This window comes from Nelumbo nucifera, chromosome 2 (genome assembly GCF_055504915.1).
Source record: "Nelumbo nucifera cultivar China Antique chromosome 2, China Antique-T2T, whole genome shotgun sequence".
In the NCBI taxonomy this organism is placed as follows: Eukaryota; Viridiplantae; Streptophyta; class Magnoliopsida; order Proteales; family Nelumbonaceae; genus Nelumbo; species Nelumbo nucifera.
Window position 1 is genome coordinate 73,125,067 of NC_142650.1, and position 13,084 is coordinate 73,138,150.

A 13,084-nucleotide genomic window follows, 5' to 3' on the forward strand; every position below is an offset into this window, starting at 1 on the left:
TCTTAAACCTCCAACCTGTCGCGTAGTAACCTGATCGGTTGCCCGAGCCATGGCAAAAGACTTAGTTAAGAATGATCCTGCAATCACTTCTTCATATGTAGGTTTGTCTGTTTATGCAAACCCAAGCATACTAGCCTCAGTTCTATATACTTATCTCAAACTTGAAGAGAAGCCAGGTGATGTAACAGCCAAATTTGCAGCCTTTTGTGAAGAGCATACTTGGTTAGAACCACCACCTCCTCCCCTAACATATCAAAGTACCTGTCCGTCAGCATTGGGAACCTTTCCCACCTTCACACCCCCGAGCACATCAACAAATTTCCTACCTTTCACATCATCTTCATTCCCAACATCCGCCACACCCAATACTACCTTTACACCTCCCCCCTTAGTGTTCATTGCTTCGTCACGCTAGCCTCCACCCCGACCAACCTTTACCTTTGCAAAACAGTCTTATTGTCAACCTCCACCCCAACCAGCCTTTAACTTTGCAGAACAGTCCTATTGCCAACCTCCACATCAACCAAACTTAACCTTTCCGAAGCAATCCTATCCCCGGCCCTCTCCGACCCTATTCAGTGAAGATAACCCCAAGTTCACTACACCACCTCCTTCATTCCAAAACCCTTGAAGGATGATGTGGAGATATTGAAAGAAGAGATGAGGCAAGTGAAGGGAGTGCAAAATTTGGGAATCACAGATTTTAAGGAGTTATGCTTGTACCCGAATGCCAAGTTACTCGAGAAGTTCAAGGTGCCCAATTTTGAGAAATATGATGGAAAAGGCTATTCACAAACTCACTTAAAAGTCTTTTGTGGGGATATCTTTCAATATGGTTCTGATGAGAAGCTCTTGAACCAAATGTTTCAGATGATCCTAATTGGGAGTGCTAGAATGTGGTTTACCAATCTTGAAGAAGAGAAGAAGAAATCATGAAAACGAATATCTGAAGCATTCTTAGACCACATTTCCAACAACATGGAACTAGTGCCAAATCAAGCAGATCTTGAGTCCATGACTCATAATCTTGAAGAATATTTCCTAAATTATGCTTATAGGTAGCATGAAATGGCATACAAATTGCGACACCCCATGCCCAATGAAGAAATTGTTTGGATTTTTGTCAAGACTTCGAAAGATCCCTACCATACTCTATTGGTTGCACAACTGCTTAAGGACTTTAGCAAAGTAGTGAAAGGAGTTGTCAAAATTGAAGAATCTCTTAGGCATGAATGGATTAACCCACTGATGATTGGAGTACGGGCAACCACCTCTGATCCAAAGAAGTCTGAAACTAAAAATCAAGGAGGGAATGAAGTACAATTCATCTCTAGCCATCAAGCTAGCCATCTAGCTAGCCTTACAACCACAACTCCATCTAATCATTCTTTTAGGGTGCCTACTCCAGTGCGTCCACAATCGCATCAACAGCAACACACCTCAAGGGCGCAACAAGCTCTCCAAATAGAAAATGAGTTGACCTTACTTCCTTATCCATACTCTCAGTTGTTACATGCCTTGGTTAATGATGGATATCCGGAGTTGCCTGAAGAGAGACCTCCCCCGGTGCGTAAACCAAAGCATTATGATGAGAATGCCTATTGTGAATATCATAGAAGCTCGAGGCATACCACTGACAATTGCCATCAGCTCAAGGTTGCAGTTCAAAAGCTAATTGATCAGGGTTTCATTGCATTTCCTGGGCCTTAGGAATCATCTTTGAACTAAGTTGTTCTCCTTTTCATCAGCATGTTGTGAGTGTCGTCTTTGGCCAGTTTTGGATATCATCTTTAGTATTGATCCAACTGCATGGATTTAAATGTAATTTCTGAGACAGGGGCTCAATGCTCTCTACCCTACCTCTAGCCATCAAGAATCTTCTTTTGTTAATTGCATTTAGTTTTCTATCCTCTCTTTCTTGTCATTCTAGGGCATTTTGAACTACGTCTGGCCTGATGCCTTTCAAAGGGGTAAATAGAGCAGCCCATCTCATGGGTCTGGCCATTTCCATAGATAAAGTACTATTTTCTCCATTTCTCTTTCCCTTGCCTAAGATACTTATTTGTAGGAGAGTGATTAGTCCATTAAAGGTTGTCTACATGTAGAAGAAGACAGAGTTTGTTCCCTCTCAAACTTCCAAAAGCATGCCTGAAGAAAAGTTAGTTGTTGATCAAGAGTTCTATAGTCAAATTTCTTTTTTGACCTCCCAACCAGTAATAAAGCCATCCGCTTTGTCCAAACTAGGGTAGAATTGCAACCGCCAAAGCATAGCATATTCCCTTTGAATAACGCCTAAACGACGTACAACAAAGGCACCATCCTAACCTAGTGCTATGTCGATTAATCAAAGAAAGGACTGGAGGCCATCCTCGGTCGTTTCTCTTTCTTCAATGATCGCTTGAATTAGCAAAAAACTCTAGTTAACTAGTTGATCTTATGTATTAGACCTTTTTTCGACAAATTAGCCAAATCCATGGGATGCACCTTGGGGATCATCAAATGGCTAAAAAATGATGAAAATAGGAAAGAAAAAGAAAAAAGAGAGAGAGAGAGAAGAATGTGAGTGCCCAAGGGATTTTTCTTGGCATATACTATGCTTAATATGTACTTCAGTATGTGGCACGCATTCGGTAATGAAATGAAGGGAGGCCATCCTTGGCCACTTGTTTGACCTTCTACATTCAATCCTGATAATATGAAGTAAGGTCCCTTATTTGGCCCTTTGAGCCTTTCTGTTAACCTTATCTTTATAATAAATACTTCATAGTGAGTGGGTGTCAAAACAAGTAGAATACAATTAGAGTAACCAAGCAAAAGCTCAAAAAAAAGAGAAAAAAAAAGGAAAAAGTGAATGAACTTTTGGCAACTTTACTGAGAATGAAATAATCCACGAAAATTAGGCAATTGTCAAGGAAGATCAATGCAATAATGAATTGGAAAATGGAGAATTAAGAAGTAATTAAAAGAAACTAGGGCAGTTAAGATGATTTTATCGCTATGGGATCTTTGATTATGACACCCATACGCTAGTTCTGATTTTCCCTACCTATTTACATTTCATCCCAAAATAAAGTTCTTCTTGATTAATAAGAAAACACGATTCATGTTGATGAAGAATATGAAGAGCAATCTCCATCCACATGGCTATGAAGAGAGCCTTAACAAAAAAATATAAGAAAAAAAAAACAAAGAAAGGAGAAAGAGAAGAAAAAGATGAGACTAGACCTTGAATTAAATCTCTAAAGAGATGACCCAAGCATCCAATGCCTATATTAATTGTTATTTGGGCCTTTTTAACAACCCGTCATTTGTGACCTTCATCCCATGCCACATTTCATCTTAATGAGCAAGACCTCATCTATCTTTAAAATATCAGAAAATCAACAGTGGACAAACCTATTTAATAGCAATGAAGGACATTTTCTCCATTGATGTATCAGCTTCATAACCCACCATGTATATTAGCAAAAAAAAACTAGGGCAGACCCCCAGTGATAAAGGCTTTTCCAACAATCAATCCTTGGTTCAACATCTTACAATTCCATCGCACATGCTTTTGAAATCAATAAGTTTTAAGTGATTATCCTGAAGAGAGGGTACACACTTTCATTTGATGTAAACCAAATATAGCCTATTTGGACATAATTACTCTTATATGAGTTGAGGTTGAAGGTACTTTTGCCCTTCAATTTTGAAAATTTTCCTTCTCATCATTCCAATATTTCATGCCCTTTGTACCAACAATTTTGAATACTTCTCATCATTCCAAAATTTTCCACTTTTCCCTTCAGTTTTAACCTTTTTCCATGCATACTCAACTTCTATCTTGGTTGTGTTATCACATCATATCCCTTTGCTTTCTTATATGTTGGTTATTCCGAGCTCTTTTGTGTGAATCAATGCCTTATCCTCCAAAAACCCCTTTGGTTGTTTATCTCACACTTCGATGTTCTGCTTCTTGAGTCCATAATTTGATTGAAGATTTATCAATTAGATTATCTAAATTCTGATTTCATTGGTGATATTCAAATTGGTTTAACGTTGGTTATGTTAGCCTCTATGCTTTGATCCACGTCAGAAAATCTTGTTTGTCATACCAGCCTCTATGCTTTGACCCACGTAAGAAAATTCATTGGTCGTGTCAGCCTCTATGCTTTGACCCGCGTCAGAAAATCTGTTGGCCATGTCAACCTCTATGCTTTGACCTACGTTAGAAAATCTGTTGGTCATGTTAGCCTCTATTCTTTGACCTGCATTAGAAACTTGTTGGAGTCATGTCAACCTCTATGCTTTGACCCACGTCAAAAAATCCCATTGGTCATGCCAACATCTATGTTTTGATCCATGCCAGAAAATCCTGTTGGTCATGTCAACATCTATGCTTTGACTTACATTAGAAATCCCGTTGCAGTCATGTCATCCTCTATGCTTTGTCCCACGTTAGAAAATTCATTGGTCATATAAGTCTTTATGCTTTGACTAGCATCAAAAATCTCGTTGGTCATGTCAGCTTATATATGCTTTGACCTATTTTAGAAAATCCCATTAGTCATGTCAACTTCTATTCTTTGACCCACATCAGAAAATATGTTGGTCATGTTAGCCTCTATGCTTTGACCTATGTCAAAAATCCCGTTGGAGTCATGTCAGCCTTTATGCTTTGACTTACGTAAAAAATCATTTTGGTTATGTCAACCTCTATGCTTTGGCTACGTAAAAAATCATGTTGGTCATGTCAGTCTTTATACTTTGACCCGTGTTAGAAATCCTGTTGGTCATGCCAACCTCTACGCTTTGACCCATATCAAAAATCCTGTTAGTCATGTTAGTCTCTATGCTTTGACCCGCGCCACAAACCTCGTTGGTCATGTTAACCTCTATGCTTTGACCCGTGTTAGAAATCCCATTGGTCATGTTAGTCTCTATGCTTTGAATTGCATCAGAAATCCCATTGGAGTCATGTCAGCCTTTATGCTTTGCCTACGTTAGAAATTTCGTTGGTCATGTTATCCTCTATGCTTTAACCCACATCTATATTTGTTTGAAATCTGTATAAGTCTCCTTGCTTTAACCCAGACTATTATTTTGTTTAAGTAAATGAAGACGATATAAATGATAATAAAAATATAAAAAAGGGGATAACAAAAAGAAGAAAAAAACAAACAAACAACAAAAGAAAACCAAAAAAACAACAACAAAGAAATAAAGAGAAAGAATGTGGGGGAAAGAATGATTGGGATGGCAAGAAAAATCATAGAGCTGTGTAAAAACCATATTAGTTCTAGACATTGAAAGAGCTAAGAAAGAAATTTATATTATCAATCCGTAGAGCAGAGGAGTTTTGTCTTTCTCTGTAAAGTATGATATGCGTTTTAGCATAACAAGCATTTATGACTTTGGTTTGGAATTTTGTGTCATTGCATATAAGAGCCTTTGTTGATTTCCAACATACAACGGATTTTCTGATTTGCTACATGGCTTAACATGATTTTCTCATCATAAAAGTTTTTGAATTTTGTGTCATGGCATATCAGGAGTTTTGTTGATTCCCCGACATACAAACAGATTGTCCAATTTTGTGTCACAACTTAATGTGCTTTCTCTCATCATGAATAATTCTAAATTTTGCATCATGGAATGTCATGACTTTTGTAAATTTCCCAACATACAGTGAATATTCCAAATTTCATCATGGCTTAACGTGCTTTCCCTTATCATAAAAGTTTTGAATTTTGCGTCATCGTATATTAGGAATTTTTGCTGATTTCTTGGCATACAATGAATTTTTCAATTTTGTGTCACGACTTAACGTGTTTTTTCTCATCATGAATAGTTCTACTTTTGCATCATGACATATCATGACTTTTTGCTGATTTTCTAGTATACAATAGATTTTTCAACTTTCATCACGACTTAACGTACTTTTCCTCATCATAAAAGTTGAATCTTGCATCATGGAATATCATGATATTTTGTAGATTTTTTGGCATACAGTGAATATTCCAATTTGCATCACAACTTAACATGCTTTTCCTTGTTATAAATATTTTAGAACTTTGCATCATGGCATGCCATGGATTTTTGTTGATTTTCTAGCTTATAGTGGATTTCCAATTGCACCACAACATAACGTCTTATTTACCAGCCTAAAAATCTATGTCATGGCATAACATGATCCTTTCTTGGTTTCATCGATATCAACGCAACATATCACACACAATCATCAATTAAGTATTTAAAATTTGCATCATTTTGAGTGTTTTCGTCGTTATAAACATTTTAGAACTTTGCATCATGGCATACCATGGATTTTTGCTGATTTTCTAGTTTATAGTGGATTTCCAATTGCACCACAACATAACGTCTTATTTACTAGCCTAAAAATCTATGCCATGGCATAACATGACCCTTCCTTGGTTTCATCGATGTCAACGCAACATATCGCGCGCAATCATCAATTAAGTATTTAAAATTTGCATCATTTTGAGTACTTTTCTAGTAGAAAATGTTTTTCCTGATTGCATCATTGCTTATTGTGCTCGGATATGCTATTTTTGTTGTGTCTAACATGTGCTGCATCCCTCCTCCTGAGGATACACCATTCCTTAGTGATTAGGTAATCACACAATAATAAAATTGGCCTGAACATGATGAAACGATGCTGCATGGGAACCTTACTTCTTTGTCTCGATCCTCGTTCCTCGTCTTGCCCCTTTTCTAAGCTGCCCTTCACAAAAATCTTTATATGTTTCTTTTGGTCTTTGTTGTTTTGTAGTATCTTACCTTACAACAAAGAGGGACAACGATCAACACCTGATTTTTGTTTGGTCAGTTGCCTAAACCCCAATTCACCCCAAATTCTTGATCAGACCCTTCTAACCTTTCCAAAACACCTGAAAACCCAAAAATCCAAGAAACCTGAATTTCATCTAAAAGGATTCTGTTTTGGCCGATCTTATTAGCCCACATACACAAAATCACTCTTTGACCCATTGTTCAGAATTACCAAAATACCCCTAAACTTTTCCAAATTTACCAAAATGCCATTATTCCCTACATATAAAAACCCACCTAAGTTTTCAATGTAAACTGGTACACTCCTCACCCTCTTCTTCTTCGAACCGAAACCCAGGTGACGGTGATCTGCTCTTCCCCACCTCCGACCATAGTTACTCTCTCTCTCACTCTTCTTTTTCCTTTTCTTCTTCTTCTTCTTTTCGGATCCACAAGCCCTACTGTTCATCTTCCTCGACGCACAGTGGTAGAGCGACGACAACCCCCCTTCACCGATCTCTTCTCCCTCTCCCTTCCCTTTCATTATCTTTAATATTTTCTCTCATATTCCTTCCTCTTCTTTTTTTATCTTTTTCCTTTTTTTTGGAGTAGTTTAAACACCCACTCCCCTGTTTTCATATCTTTGCCGCTGCAACTTCCAGTAGCGGCGGTGAACTCCTCCCCTCACCATTCTCCCACTCTCTTTCTCCCTCTCATTCTTCTTCTTCTTTTCCTAACCACTCGAGAACTGTTCTCAGCACTATTCATCATCTTCCTTATAGACGAAATGCAACCAGAAGCGGCAGCAAGTCTCCCACTGTGACAAAGTAGTGACAAGACCCATATCACTATTGATAGAGACTCTTCTCTGTCCATCTCCAACACACATTGAACCTAAATTTGAAGCTCCCATGTATCGTCACTTCTTCATTGATTGAGATCTCGACCACCATCGATGAAAGAGGCCTATTGTTGAATCTTCATCTATATTCTATCACTCTTGGATAGATCTCCGGTTCGTAGCATTTAGCAATCGGTCAGGACATCCCACAGGTGAATCAAAACCATGTTCTTTTCGTATTTCTTTCACAGTGAGGATTTGAGGTTGGGAGAGCAGGTCGATGGAGTAAGTTCCATCGAACTCACTCTCGTAGACTTTCATCCTCAACCCAATCTGACCTGTACTTTTTTGTTTGCTTTGTGTGCGAATCTGAATGTAGCATTGCTAGAGGTCAGACTAAGTTTTCTTTTCTTGTACTGTTTTACATTTTGAAATCAATTTTATTATTTGATGATTGTTGTTCTTGAGTGATAGTTTACCTGATGACTTAGCATTGCTATTTACATTGATTGAAGCATAAAATTTCTTTGAGTATGATGTTTAGTTTAGATCCTATGCAATCCTGTTATCTAGGTTGTGTCTGTATATGTTGGGGTTAATCTCTGCATCCTATGCAATGTATTCTCCATTCTATGATCTAGGCTGCCAAATCTCATTGTCACCAAGTTAAAATCCTATGGATTGAGTTGGGTAACCGAGTGTGTATTTTTGAGATAAGGGAGAGTGTGGGTTGCAGGCAGTAGATTGGATTTGAAACCAAAGAGAACGCTAAGAGAAAATTAGAAAATAGATAAATAATAAATAAATATAAGAAAAAATAATGATAATAACATAATTGATTAGAAGATTTATTAGTAGGGTTTCTCTTTTGGGTTGAGTGGAAAGAACAAAAGAAAATTTTTGTAAAAAAATAGAAATAAGGCTCCCTTACAAAAATGAAAATATAGCAAAAAATAAAACGAAAATAAAAATAAAAAAGTGTACATGGATAGAATAAAATAAATAAATAGGTGAACCAAAAAATATTAGAATAGGAAAAGGAAAACATGATAAAAGCAAAAAATGAATAAATAAAATAATAAATAATAATTTCATTTGTGTTGGCTCATTCCTATAGGTAACTTTCTTTATTGTTACTGTGCTTAATTAATTGTATCTTTTTATTTGTGCTCACTTGGGACACCTTGTGGGCCCCACCTATCAGACCCAGGAGTGGGGTGCACAAGTCTTACTCGGATTGGTTGGTTGGTGCATCAGGTTATTGGAGTCACTAATGAACTAAAATGCTTTTTGATATAAATCCTGGAGGTCCCATCACCTCCCTTTCATTCACTTGATGGGTGGCAACTCCAAATTCAGCCCAAGTGAGCAGTTTTTCCAATGCTCACATTGATTAAATGTCTCTCAATGGATTTATAACTGTTAAATGCTCTCTAGCACAATAAATGCTTGAGTTTGAACTAAAAACTTTCAAGAGCTTAAATATTGAATTATCCAAGTGAAAATTGAGTCAATCAGGTGCGCCGCCCCTGGATACGGACTCCTTCGGTGTCAGGTACGGTGCGGTTCATCTAGTTCAATGCTCCGAAAGCGAAGTGCTTGGAGCGGGGCGTGAGGCGAAGTCTTGAGTTCGGATAAGGGGGGACTCGAACTGTCATAAGACAGGCCAGTTCGGGTCTCTACTTTGTGTGATTCGGGGTCAAAGAGGGAGTTCAGGCCCCTCGCAGGGAGTTCGGGCACCCTACAGGGAGTTCGATTACTAAGTAGGGAGTTCGGGCACCTTGCAGGGAGTTCGACCGCTAAGTAGGGAGTTCGGGCCCCTTGCTAGGGAGTTCGGGCCTGCTGGTCCCTTTGGCGTTTGTACCCTCGGTACGTTGTTTTAAGTGCCGAGCTACTTGCCCTTTTTTGCCACGTGCCGTGACTTGTGAGGTCGGGCCAAATCTTCCTTCATCAATTGCCCCCACTCCTCGTGCTAAGGGTCTCGCCCTAGTGCGGGGAGTTTGCAAGGTGTCAGGTAGATTTGTCCTGCACGAGTCTTGATTCTTGCTGTCGCGAGGTGCGTTTGTCAGGGTTTCTTGGGTTTCTTCGAGTGTCCATTTATGCGGGAGGCGCGTCGGCCTGTCTGAATGCTGATAGATGTGGCGGCGCGTGCGTTGCTTCGAAATTTCAAAAAAAAGGGCGCGCCACTTGGGGGGCGCGAAAGCGGGCATTTTTTCAAATATGAAAAAGATGTGCCGCTGCCGTTTTTTCTGAGGAGACGTGCGCTGGCGTTCCGTTAGTTTCGAAAAGTTGCGCGCCGTCGCTGTCAGTTTCAAAAAGACGTGCGCCAATCATGTCTCGGGCTCGGGGGACATGCGGTCAATGCGACCGTAGGCCGTCGGATTGGCTTTGATCTAAGCCGTTGCCCTTCGGTCACAATGAGCATAAATAGCGGGGGGGACCCCAGTTGTTGTCGCTTCTGTATTTCTCTCGAGCTCGCGTCTGAGTCTTAGCTCGCATCCAATTTGCGTCCGGATTTTTTTAGTTCACGCTCAAGGTCTTCCATTCGTCCGAGCTCCTGTGGTCTACAGCTTTTGTCCGGGTGAGTACTTTCCTGGGTCTCATCACTCCCAATGTCTAGCTCGGATGGCTCAGATAGTCATTTCAGCGGGTCTGATGCAGGTTCTACGAACCAAGTTGCATCCCTCGATAGCCTTAGCGAGCCGGAGGTAGAGCTCGAGGAAGAGTTCGAGCCTGTAGGCCGTGGCGCTTCAGGTAGTTTGGCGTCCACCTCTCGCCGGGGTCGGGTGTTAGACAAGTTCGGCCCTTCGACCATGACGCCCGAGGGGCTCCAATTCCTCATTACTTATTATAACTTGCCCGGAGAGTATGCTTATTTTATACCTTCGGGTGGCTTTCCTTGGGAACACGGTCCTGATGAGATCGTAATATTCCGGGAGCAGCTCGCTGCGGGGCTGCGATTGCCTTTCCAAACCCTCTTCGTTGAAGTCTTGAACCACTTCGGCGTGACAGTCGGCCAGCTTCACCCGAATTCTATTTGAAATTTGGTGGGGATAATCTCCCTTTTTTGTGATGAGAGCTTTTCGTTGGACTTGGAGATTTTTTCTTCAATCTTGATGCTTAAGAAGCAAGCGGGTCCTCTCCCCGAGCGCAGACGGGCTTACTACCTGTCTCCTCGCCCGGGTTTTAAGCTTTTACACGAGCTCCCCAACAAGGTCCCAGCATGGAAGCGGGACTATTTCGGGGTGCGAAGTGTGCTGGGGTGGCCTTTTCAGGCCGAGTGGGGCATGGCCGCTCCTGACTCCAGGGTTACACTTGACAAGGAGACGGCGAAGGGCCTCCGGCAATGGGCGCGGCTTGGGCTGAGGTGCGAACAGTATCTGATGGAGGCCAAGCTCATTGCGGCCGGCCTGAGCTCGGGTAGGTTCTTCACTTAGCGACTCTTATCTTGCTGTCTTTCTTGCTTTTTACTGACGGCGAACTTCTTTTCGCAGGTGTGATGGATTCGCGAGGGACCCGAGGTGGGCACTTGTTTCAAGGCATGAAGAGGAGAAAGCGGGTTGCCAAGCGAACTCGCGCCGAAGTGCCTCAGGATGCGGAGCCCGAGGTGCCGGGCTACCAGCCAGAAGATCCACCCAGGGGGCCCAAGATGGTCCCTCCGATGTAGGAGCCGGCGGGGAGCCCTTACGCTGAGACTACATACATAGGGGCTCCTACATACTCTAGGGCTCCCACTTACTCTGGGTCTGCTTACACGCGAGCTGGGCCCTCGGGCTCGGGGGCCCCGGGGGATTTCAGGAGTGTGTTGACGCCGACCCATGCTCTTCAAAAGAGCAAAGAGGCTATTTTCCCCGAGGAGGTCGCGGCGTGGACTGATCTCCCTCTGCATCAAGTGGTCTGTTGTGCCGTTACCCATGCCATGGTGGTAAGTGTTTACCCTTTTTTTTGGAGCTCTTTGGCTTTTGTTTTGTTGGTTCTTCTGATCATTCGGTCTCTTTTGGTAGATGAATTCTTCTATTCACGCTTTGGCAGCTCAGGTGGAGAGGAGCTCGAGGTAGGCGCGAGCTGCCGAAGAGGCTCGTCGCGCTGCGGAGGAGGTTGCTCGTGCTGTTGAGGCTGCTGCTCGCGCTGCCGAAGAGACTGCTCGTTTTTCACGGATCAGGCAGGCAAGGTCTCAGAGAGATGCCGAGGCCATGGGAGTGGTGGTGAAGCATATGGCGGACTTGAGGCTGGATCTGCAACATCAGGTCGAGTATCTTCAGGAGGATATCAGGGAGAGGACGCAGATCTTTTCTCAAGGTATTGAAGATGCCAAGAAGAAGGCCGTCGATGAGTACATTGCTTCGCCGGGCTTCGATGATCTGATGGTGGATTCATATAGGAGGGGTTTTAAGCTAAGCCGGTGGATGATCCGGAATACGTATCCCGAGCTCGATGTAAGCGCCATATCCACTTCGCGCATAACTCAGGAGATGGCTAATGCTGCTGACGCCGAGCCAGACTCCGAGGGCGAGGCGGGGCCTTCGGGTTTAGTCGAAGTGCCTTCTGATGATGAAGAAATAGCTCAGGGCTTGTAAAATTTTTTTTTTTGTACTGCCCTACTTTTTGTCAAACTTCATGTATTTGCCGAACTGAATATTCGTCCAAGATTCCTTCGTTAGCTCGGCATCCTAGCTCGTAGGCATTGGAGGTGATTTTACCCACTTTGCTCGGCGGTCTATAGGTAGTATTGCCTTAGGTTGACAATGTTCCATGCTCGGGGTACTTGTTTTCCCTCAAGGGTTTCGAGCTCGTACGCCCCCTCGAGTGCTTTCTTTACTCTGTAGGGTCCTTCCCAATTTGGTCTAAGTTTCCCTACACCGGGTTCGGGCACCATGACCTTACGGAGAACCAGGTCACCGACGCGGAAGTTTCTCTTCTTTACTCGCGCGTTATAATACCGAGCTACCATTTGCTGGTAGGCCGCAGTTCGGATGTGCGCGAGGTCTCTCACCTCGTCTAGTAGGTCGAGGTTGGTGCGTAACTCATCTTCATTTGTCCGCTCGTCGTATGCTTCTAGTCGCAGCGTAGGTACTTCGATTTCCACCGGGATTACCGCCTCGGTGCTGTAGGTGAGGTTAAAGGGGGTTTCTCCTGTGGCGGTTTTTTCCGTGGTTCGGTGAGCCCATAGAACACTTGGTAGCTCGTCCGCCCACAACCCTTTAGCTCGGTCTAGTCGTGTTTTCAGTCCGCGGAGGATGGCCCCATTCATTACTTTTGTTTGGCCATTTGCCTGCGGGTGTGCGACCGACATGAAGTTCTGACTAATTCCCATACTTTGGCACCATTCTTGGAACTTGATATCCTCGAACTGTTTGCCGTTGTCGGAGATCAGTACCCGAGGTAGCCCGAAGCGACATACTATGTTCTTCTAGAAGAAGTTCTGTATGTTTCGGGCTATAACTATTGCCAGAGGTTCAACTTCTATCC